Source organism: Gossypium hirsutum, chromosome A07 (genome assembly GCF_007990345.1).
Source record: "Gossypium hirsutum isolate 1008001.06 chromosome A07, Gossypium_hirsutum_v2.1, whole genome shotgun sequence".
NCBI classification, from domain to species: domain Eukaryota; kingdom Viridiplantae; phylum Streptophyta; class Magnoliopsida; order Malvales; family Malvaceae; genus Gossypium; species Gossypium hirsutum.
Genome location: NC_053430.1, coordinates 96,635,265 through 96,645,880, shown reverse-complemented (window position 1 = coordinate 96,645,880; position 10,616 = coordinate 96,635,265). Strand labels below are relative to the sequence as shown.

General features: G+C 27.6%; 1 non-coding gene across 1 annotated transcript; it reads left to right on the top strand.

Annotated features, from left to right (window-relative positions):
• The first annotated feature begins 9,244 nt into the window (after positions 1-9,244).
• Positions 9,245-9,351, top strand: LOC121203978 (small nucleolar RNA R71). The gene has a single exon (XR_005898906.1). It is a non-coding gene; the product is annotated as a small nucleolar RNA R71 (small nucleolar RNA).
• Positions 9,352-10,616: the final 1,265 nt, after the last annotated feature.

Sequence of the window (10,616 nt, the reverse complement as noted above, 5' to 3'; positions counted from 1 at the left end):
TAATCCCATCTTGTGTTCCATAATTTTGGAAGATGGGGTATTTATAGAATAAGGAGGTTTGGACGAGGTCCCTTATATTATGATTGCCTTCTTAGTAAAGTTCAAATTAGACCTTATTTAGGGCATGACCTAGATGTATCTTAATGTGAGTTGGTGAGCTTGGGGAGTAGGGAGCATTAATGGGATTGGATCTAATGTGGTGACTATCCTTGATGGTGTATGGCAATGCTATTTGTGGTGTTCTAGTGATGCTTCCTTCGCGGCACAAGGGTGCTAGACGTGGGAGGCATAACACAAATTTTATTTTGGTTTAAGTTTGACTACGCCTTGTCCAAATATATTTTTGCTTATCAGTTTGTTCATTTGTGTATCCTAATAATTCATTCTGATCACAATTATACGAATGCAATAATTGTAATTATAATTATAATTTTGTTTGTTCATTTAATAATTAGTTATGATTATAGTTATACAAATATATAAATTGTTTTTGTATTTATAAAAACTCAATAATCATTTTCTTCACATAGTGTGTTTAAAGAAACATGAGAATTGTAATATTAGACACATAAATATAATATGAAAAATTATATATAAAACATGACACTATGTAAATAAATAATTTGCACACATACCAATATTTCAAAATGTATTTAATACAAATTATTAACATATGATTTTTTTATAAAATAAAAATTAAAAAAAACACGATATAATAACTTGCCTTAAAAAATCCTTCCTAATAGTTCATAGCTTAGGTGCTATTAGTGCTTTGAAAAACTATGAGCTTTTGCTTCTTGTTTTCGTGACATTTTCTTTCATTCACCAAGTTATTAAATTACGAACTTTATTAAGTGTTTTGTGAGTCTATATCTTATGGAGGCCAATTTACTATTTATATGACGTATTAGGTAGGTCTCTATGTATGTCAACATGTATTCTATTCTAAGGTTAACACGTGCCCTCTAAGTATGGGTTCGCTTGCATGATGATGCGAACCCACCACGTGTAAACTCATATGAGCGAACTGTGCCATGTGTGAACTCATATAAGCGAACTGTATAGGCTGCCACTACATAAAGTAAAGAGGGTTGGGTCGGTCCTAGTCAAGTAGCGGGTCGGTAATTAGGGGTGAGCGTTTGATCGAGTCAAGTAAAAAAGTTCGATTTAATCGAGTTGACAAGTTCTATTTTATCATCCTAACTCGATTTGAAATTTTTTCAAGTCGAATCGAGTGAAATTGTTTTAGTTAAATTAAAAAACTAAACATGTTAAATTAAAATATTGTTATAATATAACTAATTCCATGTTAGAGCACATAAATTTGAAACCACATATATTTGAAAACTTTTTCAAAGCAAAATAGAAAAAGTACTTTAGTATGATAAACTTGAATCATTAATTAACTTATTTAGGTCTCAAAATCATTATTCTAGAAATTTTTTAACTTTCTTTTTATACTTTTTAGTTTTTTTTTTAATTTTTATAATTTTTTTAAAAAAATTGAATTTTTGAAAATTATTTTGAATTATTTTGTAATTTTTATTGAGAAAGAGACAAATTTTCTCATTTTCAAACTTGACAGGGACCAAAAGGATATTTACACTAATTTATTATTCGAGTTATTCGAATTGTAAAATTTAACTCGAAACTCGAATTATTTTTCAAGTTGACTTGAATAACTCGAATAGCTCGATTTGATTAACTTGAAATTTAATTTTTTTAATTAAATTAAATTTTGCCCACCCATGAATAATGATAAACACCCACAACAAACTTCATCACCCATTATCATAAAAAAGAAAATATAAAAATAAATGTAAGATTTTCATTGATTTATATCTAACACATTATCGACGTAATGCATGGAGCATGGTTACTGAAACACATACTAATACTTATTAATAAGAAAAGTTTCATTTATTTAAAAACTTTTAAAGTTACGATAGGAACATGATTAATTTCATGACATGAATTTAGATTTCAAAGTAATATAAATCAAACGTATAAGAAAAAGCAATATAAATAAAACACAATTAAACGTTACAATTACTATTATTTTTCAAAATTATAGATTTGTTGATAATTTATTACTTTCAAATATATATTTTAATTAATTTATATGTAATCCATAATTTCGGTTTTGATCATTTATAGAATACTAAAGCTTTATATTTTTATTAGTAAATGATATAATATGATTTATTGTAATTAAAATTATATGCGATTTCACATCAAATATGAACCTCTCTCTCTCTATATATATTATTTTATATCGATGATGTCTTCTCTTACCTCATTTAACTTGAAACGTGCTCTTCTTTTCCACCAATCACAAGACTTTCTTCCTCAAGTTTTTATCATTGCCTAGCTTTTAAGTTATTCCTAAAAAAATGGCTTTCCTAAGTTTGATTTCATTTATTGAGGAAATTAATTTGATGTTGGGGATATATAATAGTAGAAAATGAACATTGAAAATTGGTATTCTCATATTTTAAAACTAAAAAATTTCAAGCTTGGGAATTGTGCAATAGGAATGGATAGATGACCTTTGACCATATTGTTTTCATCAATGTTCATCCAAATATAAAACCCGTTGATTTTGATATATTTTTTATTTTTTATTAGTTAATATGACTGTTGATACGAGGCACAACAAGGGCGAAGAGTAGGGAAGAGTAAATGGTGGTTTTGTGGAGATCGATTCATTTAAGGAAGTGAAGAGACCGAAAAAAATAAGAGAACAAATTGATTATTGAAAAAAAAGATAATTGTTCAGAGTAACTTTAAGGGCTAGAAAATCAATCCGTTCTTCATCATTGGAAAGATATTTATAAGAGCGGTTCCCTTATCCACTACTATGACATAACAAGATAAGTACTCAACGCTAGACTTATTTATGGATCGAGCTACTCACCTAAGCCCGAAGGCTCATTTAAAATTTGGGAGGATTTGAGAAATAATATTAGGCCCGTTTAAGATATGTGTTGGGCCCAAGCTTAAATATCTAGGGTCCGAGCCCGACCCAGACCATTTTAAAGTTTATATTTTATTATTTTATATATTATGTGATTTATAATACATTAAAAAAATAAACTTATACTAAATATATAATACTATTTTAATGTAAACATTAAAATAATATTAAGATGACTATATAAAAATTTTTAAAAAATAAAAATTATTAAATTAAAATAATAAATTTTAAGGGAGAACCTAAAATAGGTTTGAGTTAGCGTTTTGCAAATACGAGTGAGTTTGAACAAAATTTTAGACTCATATTTCAGGTCAAGTCAAGTATAAAATATGTTAATATTATACTTAAGCCCGGCCTAATCCATGAGCAACTCTACTCAGTGCCCGCCAGATACGTAAAGGACATTCATGAACATGAAAGATATTCATGGAGGACCCCATTCTATTTTTATTAATACAAAGTTGTTATGCCCAAATGAATCCTAATGAACCAAAGGATATGTTTATAGTTGAGGAGCGTTTACACTTAAAAATAGATACCTATCCTTTTTAAGAAGAACGGAGGGTTAATACTCCCTTGATCAAGGTAAATGATTCGATAAGACGTTTTCTCAAACAAAATCAACAACGAAATTAACGTTATTTATGCTACTGACATGTACAATAATGAATATATTTGCCACTAAGTCGACATTTTCAAAATATATTACACGTAATAAGCTGATACATATATTGTGATAAGACAAACTATAGGAGGAAGTACAAAATCTATTATATTTTTTATTTGTAGGGAAAAGAAACACTTGAATATAGGCTTCTGCTAACAAGAACACCCGTTGTCTTAAGCACTTGACTATTATTAGATAATATATTAAATTTGTGTTACATAATATATAATAAATGTTGTAACGGAGTATTTTGGGTAAATTATATTATTAGTCATTTTAAATAAGAGTCATTTAAAAAAAATTAATTATTTTTATTGTTAAATAATAACAAAAGACTAATAATACATTTGTACGAACAAATTCAAATGAGTATTTATATATTTTACCTCTTTTTATCCCCTAATGTATTGACTATAGATATTAAATATACTTATAAATAAACTTATAGAAGGACTTTTTTAAATATACCATTAAAAAATAGAATTTTTGCATTGGAAACATGTATGATCATAAATTAACTTGCAATTGGACATTCTAATCAAACCCTTTTTGAGATCATAATTTAAAGGTAAATTAAAATATTAGTATTAATATATGTTAATTATTTTTTATATAATTTTTAGAATTATTCATAACTCTTATGCAATCTTTAAATAAGAGGATAAACGCACTTAAACCTATTTCCTCCTCCATTCAGCATAGTTGTTAAAATTAAATTTATGCTAATTATTTAGAAACAATTATAGATATTAAATTAGCTTGTGAGCCAATGTGTTGACCATAAAAGATTAAATAATTAATTTTATCTATATAAAAAATATTAATGTGTAAAAATTTATATTAAAATTTATGAACACAAGCATATGGATATTTTGTATATTTCTTCTTAATGTAACATAGGAAAATTTGAATATAAAAGTTCTTATTAGTGTATATAAAATATAATTTTGGTCCTTCTACTATGCTCAAATTTAATTAAGTTCCTATACACATAATTTAGTCTTTTTATTTTATATTATCACTAATTAATTTAAATAGCTAATCCTTTTAACTATTCCAGTAAAAAATTATGTTTATCTTTTTTTTTAAAAACACCCTTTTTATCTGCATCATGGCTTAATCATCTTGTAATTGACCATACTAACATATAAATTTTTTTTTTGTTGGAATGATAATCTTAAGGGAAAAAATCCATTTTAGTACATTTTAACTAAAATTGTTAGCCGTGTTAATTATTTGTGCTAACTAATTATATTATAAATGTACATTACAAATGATTTTAAATTAAATTATAAGGACTAAATTTTAAATTTGAATGTAATAAAAGGACCAAACCTATAATTTGACATCATGTCTTATAAGATCAATTTCAAAGAATCTACGATTATATTCTAATATTTTGTCCAATTTCCGTCGGTATTTATTGATTGACTTGTATTCCAAGTGCTGCATAGGCTGAGAAAAAAAAAAGATAGAAAATTAATTTGACTTATTTGGGTATAATCATTTACTTGACCCTTTTAACTTTAAAAAATAAAAATTATTTTAGTTATTTATTTAAATTTTTTTGTATTTTTTAGCTCCTGAATTTACATTGTTTGTCAAATTATCCTAAAAATATGAAAAAATTAATTGCTTGTTAACTTTGTTGGTATGACATTCCTGTGATAGTCTACATGTATGCCACGTTAGCAATTATTTTTTTTTAAATGTGAAAAGATATTAAAAATAATTTTTATGGTTTTTTGAACTTTTTAAGTCTAAAAAATTTAATTAATTGTTGACATTGCATCCACGTGTATGCCATGTTAACAAAGTTAACATACATTAATTTTTTTTATACATTTTGAAGGTGATTTGACAAAGAATACAAGTTCAATGGCCAAAAAAGACGAGAAGTTAAATTAAAGACTAAAATAATTTTTTTTATAAAATTGGAAAGCAAAACGAGTAATTATACTTTTAATTTGATGTTGTTTGGAGTGATAATTAAGCATGTTTAATTTAACTTGATTTGATTTTATAACTTAGAAATTAAATTGTAAAAATTTTAAAATTACTTTAAAAATGTTAATATGAATAAACTAAGTTAAATTTCTCTGAATCTATTTTTAGTTATAGTTGATTGAAAAAATAATTTGATAAATAAAATTGTTGAGGGGTGGAATCCTTCAAAAAAAGTCTTCAAAATGCCATCTGTCAGACAATTAATCTTGGACCCTAACAATTAAAGATATTGTCCCCATGTCAGGATTTTACCCCCAACCTCTGCAAAAATCATATACAGTTCAAGGAAGGGGCGCCTTGATTTGTAGCACTTACAAAACTTGGAAAAGGTATCAGTATGGGGTAAGTGCCCATGGGCTGGGCTAAGCCAAGGCCCGATTCTAAAAGAATTTCAAGCCTAGGCCCGTTTTCGAGCAAACTCGATCTACCCAAAAAACCCATTATACTTTTTTAAAAATAATAAAATATTAAAAATTAAATTTTAATCTATACCTAACTTTTAGCATATATCAAGTAGGATCATAACATTTAATTTATACCTAAATTAACCCTTAATATAAGTCAACCTTTTAACATCAAAGACAGATTTTTTTTTTAACAATCTTATTATAGTTTTTAATTATATTTGCTCTTTTTGACACAATACCTAGAATTACCCAGAACCTCTCCTCAATCCATAAACAAAAGGATAATACGCGCCATCCTACATTAGCAATAATACTCATACTAATCAAACTAAGAGTCAATCGGCCAAATACAAACTTAAATATAAATCAAAATACATCAATTTAAATTTTACGTATACTATATAAATAAAAAAGGTGAAAACTTATTAAACTTATTTAAATAAAATAATAAAATATAGAAATTGTTTAAAAATATTTTAACCTACACAAATTATATTCTAACATGAGATTAGATTAGAGATTATAAATATAAGACCCAATAAAATATTTGTTCATCCCAACAAACAATTTTACGTATGGCATGACGTTAATGATCTAAATGACATATATATGTATATGTTGTGTATATATATATATAGTACATATACATGTATAAACATTATTAATTGAAAAAATAAATTGAGTTTTATAATCAATAATAAAATAGCTAATTCTAGGGTGTAGACAATAATGAAGGACATACATAGATATCAACTTTATATAAAATAGTACTTGGTATGAAGATGATTTATTAGTGAGATTTATTCTTATAAAGAATTATTTGAAAAAGAATGGATGTGATAACGTACCGACAATGATTTTATTTTGCTATATAATTATAGATTTTCATTTTCAGATAATTGATTGATTTGGAAGTTTATAAGCAAATACAGATTTTATAGAATCTACTTATAGCTAATATTTGACTTTGGCAGGTTTGTTGTTTAGTGTAAACTTCAATCACACTTTACAATACCACAAAATTAACCATTATTGTAATATAGTAGTGATACGATGATATTGTGAATTTTGATGTATTTCGAAATTTATTGATATCAAATAAAGGACTTGATTTGCAATGGAAAATTAATAGGGGTATATATTCGGTCAGTTTAATTTTTATATATCAATTATTAGATAAATTGATTAATTTATCAAAATTGAACTAAACCGAATCGATTTCTTATCAAAATCAAATAAATCAAATTGAAATTTTTTTTAGTTCAGTTTGATTTTTCAATTTTTTTTAACGTTTTAAGAGTTATTTATTTATAATAATAAAAGTTACCATTAAATAAGATTTAAAATTTTATTTTGTTGAGGTATTTTTTAAAGAGCGCTTACATTTGTGTTTAAATGAGTGCCAACTGGTAGTAACAACAGTGACCACTCAGAAAAACTGCTATGTTTGTGTTGACAAATTTTGGTAATAAAGTTGTTTGGGCTGTGATTTCTTTAATTGATTGAGAAATCTAACGGTTCATCCTGGATATCCAAACTACGTTGAGTAAAATATCTTGGAGATCTGTTTGGTTAGGATTCGAAGCAATTATCATCCCTTGTTTCATGAATCGAATCGAATTAGGCCATAGAAACTTATCATCCCTTGTTTCATGAATCGAATCGAATTAGGCCATAGAAACATATCTGGATGATTTAAGCCTTATCTAATGTTGTTTAGAAGATATCATTTGTGCAAGTAGGGGTGAGCAAAATTTGATTTGACTCAAAAAAATTAATTTTTTTTAATTGAATAATTGAGTTAATCGATCAACTTGATTTTTTTTCCAATTTCGACTTAAAATTCAGTTAAATTTTCGAATTTGAATAACTCGAATAATTCGAATAAACCAAATATTAAACCCTTTTACTTCCCTTTCCCTCAACCCCACTCAAATCGAATAACTTTTTTCCTTTTGATTTCCCTCAAAAGTTTTACTTCCCTCCAAACCCCTAAAAAAATTTTCCTTTTACTTTCTCCTCAAAACTTTTACTTCCCCAAACCCCCAATTTTTTTTCCTTTTGCTTTCTCTCAAAACTTTTATTTCCTCCGAACCCTAAAAACTTTTTTTTTCAAATTTATGTCTACTATTTATATTATTGAATTAAATTTCACATTGTATACTATTTATATTATTGAATTATTTAATCATGTTGACATTTGTGAAATAGGTTTAACAAAAGGTAAGTTAATATGTAATTTTTTTCAAAAGTTCAAGAAATTTATCTTATTGGTTGTTTATGCGGTCTTTCTTCAATGCTGCTTATGGAATTTGTGGTTTATATTCTCTAACCACCGACTTATGCTCAACCACCGATTTATGCTCTTGTTTTCTTCAACCCAATCTTTTTTCTCAACAGCTTCTAGACTCAGCTTCTTTTCAGGCTCGACTAACCTTTCACGCTTTGAATAATGATTGTGTGGACTTGCTCCTTTGGGTTAGTTTCAGTGTTACTAGGTAAAATAACTTGGTATCTTTCTGAAACCAGTTTAGTGAGTTGTCCTAATTTTCAAGCCCTTGAATCGATGCTTGCTGATTTTTCAGAGCTGTCTTAGTGTTTTAAAATCGAGTTTCAGACACCAAAATAAATTTAACTAACACCTTCTCAAGGTTCGATTTCTTTTCTTGCTGATAAGATTGTTGAAAACCCAAAGGGGGTTGTGACCTTTGATTACCTTGTCCACCCCAAAAGAAATTTGGATGATTCTTCTATTCTGGATTATAATTATTGCTATAAAGGTTGTTCTGAAGTTTAGAATTATTACTCATAAAGTTGACTTGCTCATGCTCTATGTTAGAATCGAAAGGTAAACATTTCGGATTGATCATTCCTGCTCCAGTCACATCGCATTGCATTATCAGATTCACCTATTTAGCCAAACTCAAACCATCAATTTTCTTACCAAGAGCTTCAACCTGACTCGCCAACATAGAAACTACATTAATATAAAAAACTCCACCTGCTATGGCTGGTTTTACTCTCATAACTTGCCATTAAAAATTGTTCAGTGCCATCTCCTCAATAAACTCTTAGGCTACCTTAGGTGTTTTGTTATTCAATGTTCCGCCAGCTGCTGCATCAATCATCTGTCTAGTCAAGGGATTCAAATCATTGTAAAAAGTTTGAACTTAGAGCCATAAAGGTAGTCCATGGTGAGAACACCTTCTCAACAAATCCTTAAATCTCTCTCATTTTTCATAAAGAGTCTCAATATCATTTTGAACAAAAGAAGAGATACCATTCTTGAACTTAGTTGTTTTAGTTGGTGAAAAATATTTCAACAAAAACTTCTTAGTCATTTGAGCCTAAGTAGTGATAGAACCTCAGGGAAGTGAATTCAACCACTGTTTTGTTTTGCTCCTCAAAAGGGTTGAGAACAACCGTAAGTGTATGACATCATTAGTAACACCATTAATCTTTAACGTATCGCAAATCTCTAGAAAGTCATCCAAATGAGCATTCGGATCTTTATCTTGCAACTCATCAAACTGAACATATTGCTGAACCATTTGAATTTTGTTCAGCTTAATCTCAAAATTGATTACAGCAATAGTTGGTCTAATGATACTAAGTTCAGCCCCAATCAGAGTGAGTTTAGCATAATCATACATAGTTCGAGGAGCAGGAGCTGCTAATTAATTTTATTATTTTCCATCTCCATATTAATATCCATTTCCTCTTGATCATGTTTTAAATTCTGTTGACTTGTCCTTGCTTCTCTAACTTCTCTCCGATTTCTACGAGCAGTTTTCTCGATCTCACTATCATAAACTAACAGTTCCAACGGGTTTCCTCTAGTCATAAACCAAAAGAACCTATCAGAATCAAAGAAACGGAAAATTAAAATGTAAAAATTAAATTAAAAATAAAAATATTAAAATAAAAATAAAAAATGGCTAAATTAATAGAAATAAAATTTTCCTAATATTTTAGTCCTCGGCAATGACACCAAAAACTTGATATCCACGAAACCAACTAAAAATCTGACTAAGGCAAATGCACATATCAATTAATAGTATAGCTAAAGTGAGCACCAATATCGTTCCCACAAAGACTAAAAGTACTAGTAATTACCGTCTTTCTATTATTTAACCAATAAATTCGAGTGGTTGATTGAAAACTGAAATTAACTAAATTAATTAACTAACGAACATTACAAAGAACAAAACAGGAAAATAATCTATTAACAACCAAGAAGCAAAAAAATACCCAGGAAAAAATTCACCTAGATTTCATTTGTCATTATCGATCTAAATCACGCAATTTCTTCACTTAGTGTCTTGATTCGTAGAAATCCCTAAATTATGCTAATATCTGCTAATATCTCTTTCAAGAGTAAGAGCAACTAACTTTAGGTTGATTAATTGAAATTTCTTTCTAATTAAAACCCCTATTATCGCATTAACTCGATTTATGGATTCCCCTATTAGATTTGACTCTAATCCGATAGATTTATATAGTCCTATTTCTAGGATTGCATGCAATTCCACTCAATTATACAAGATCTACTCTTAAA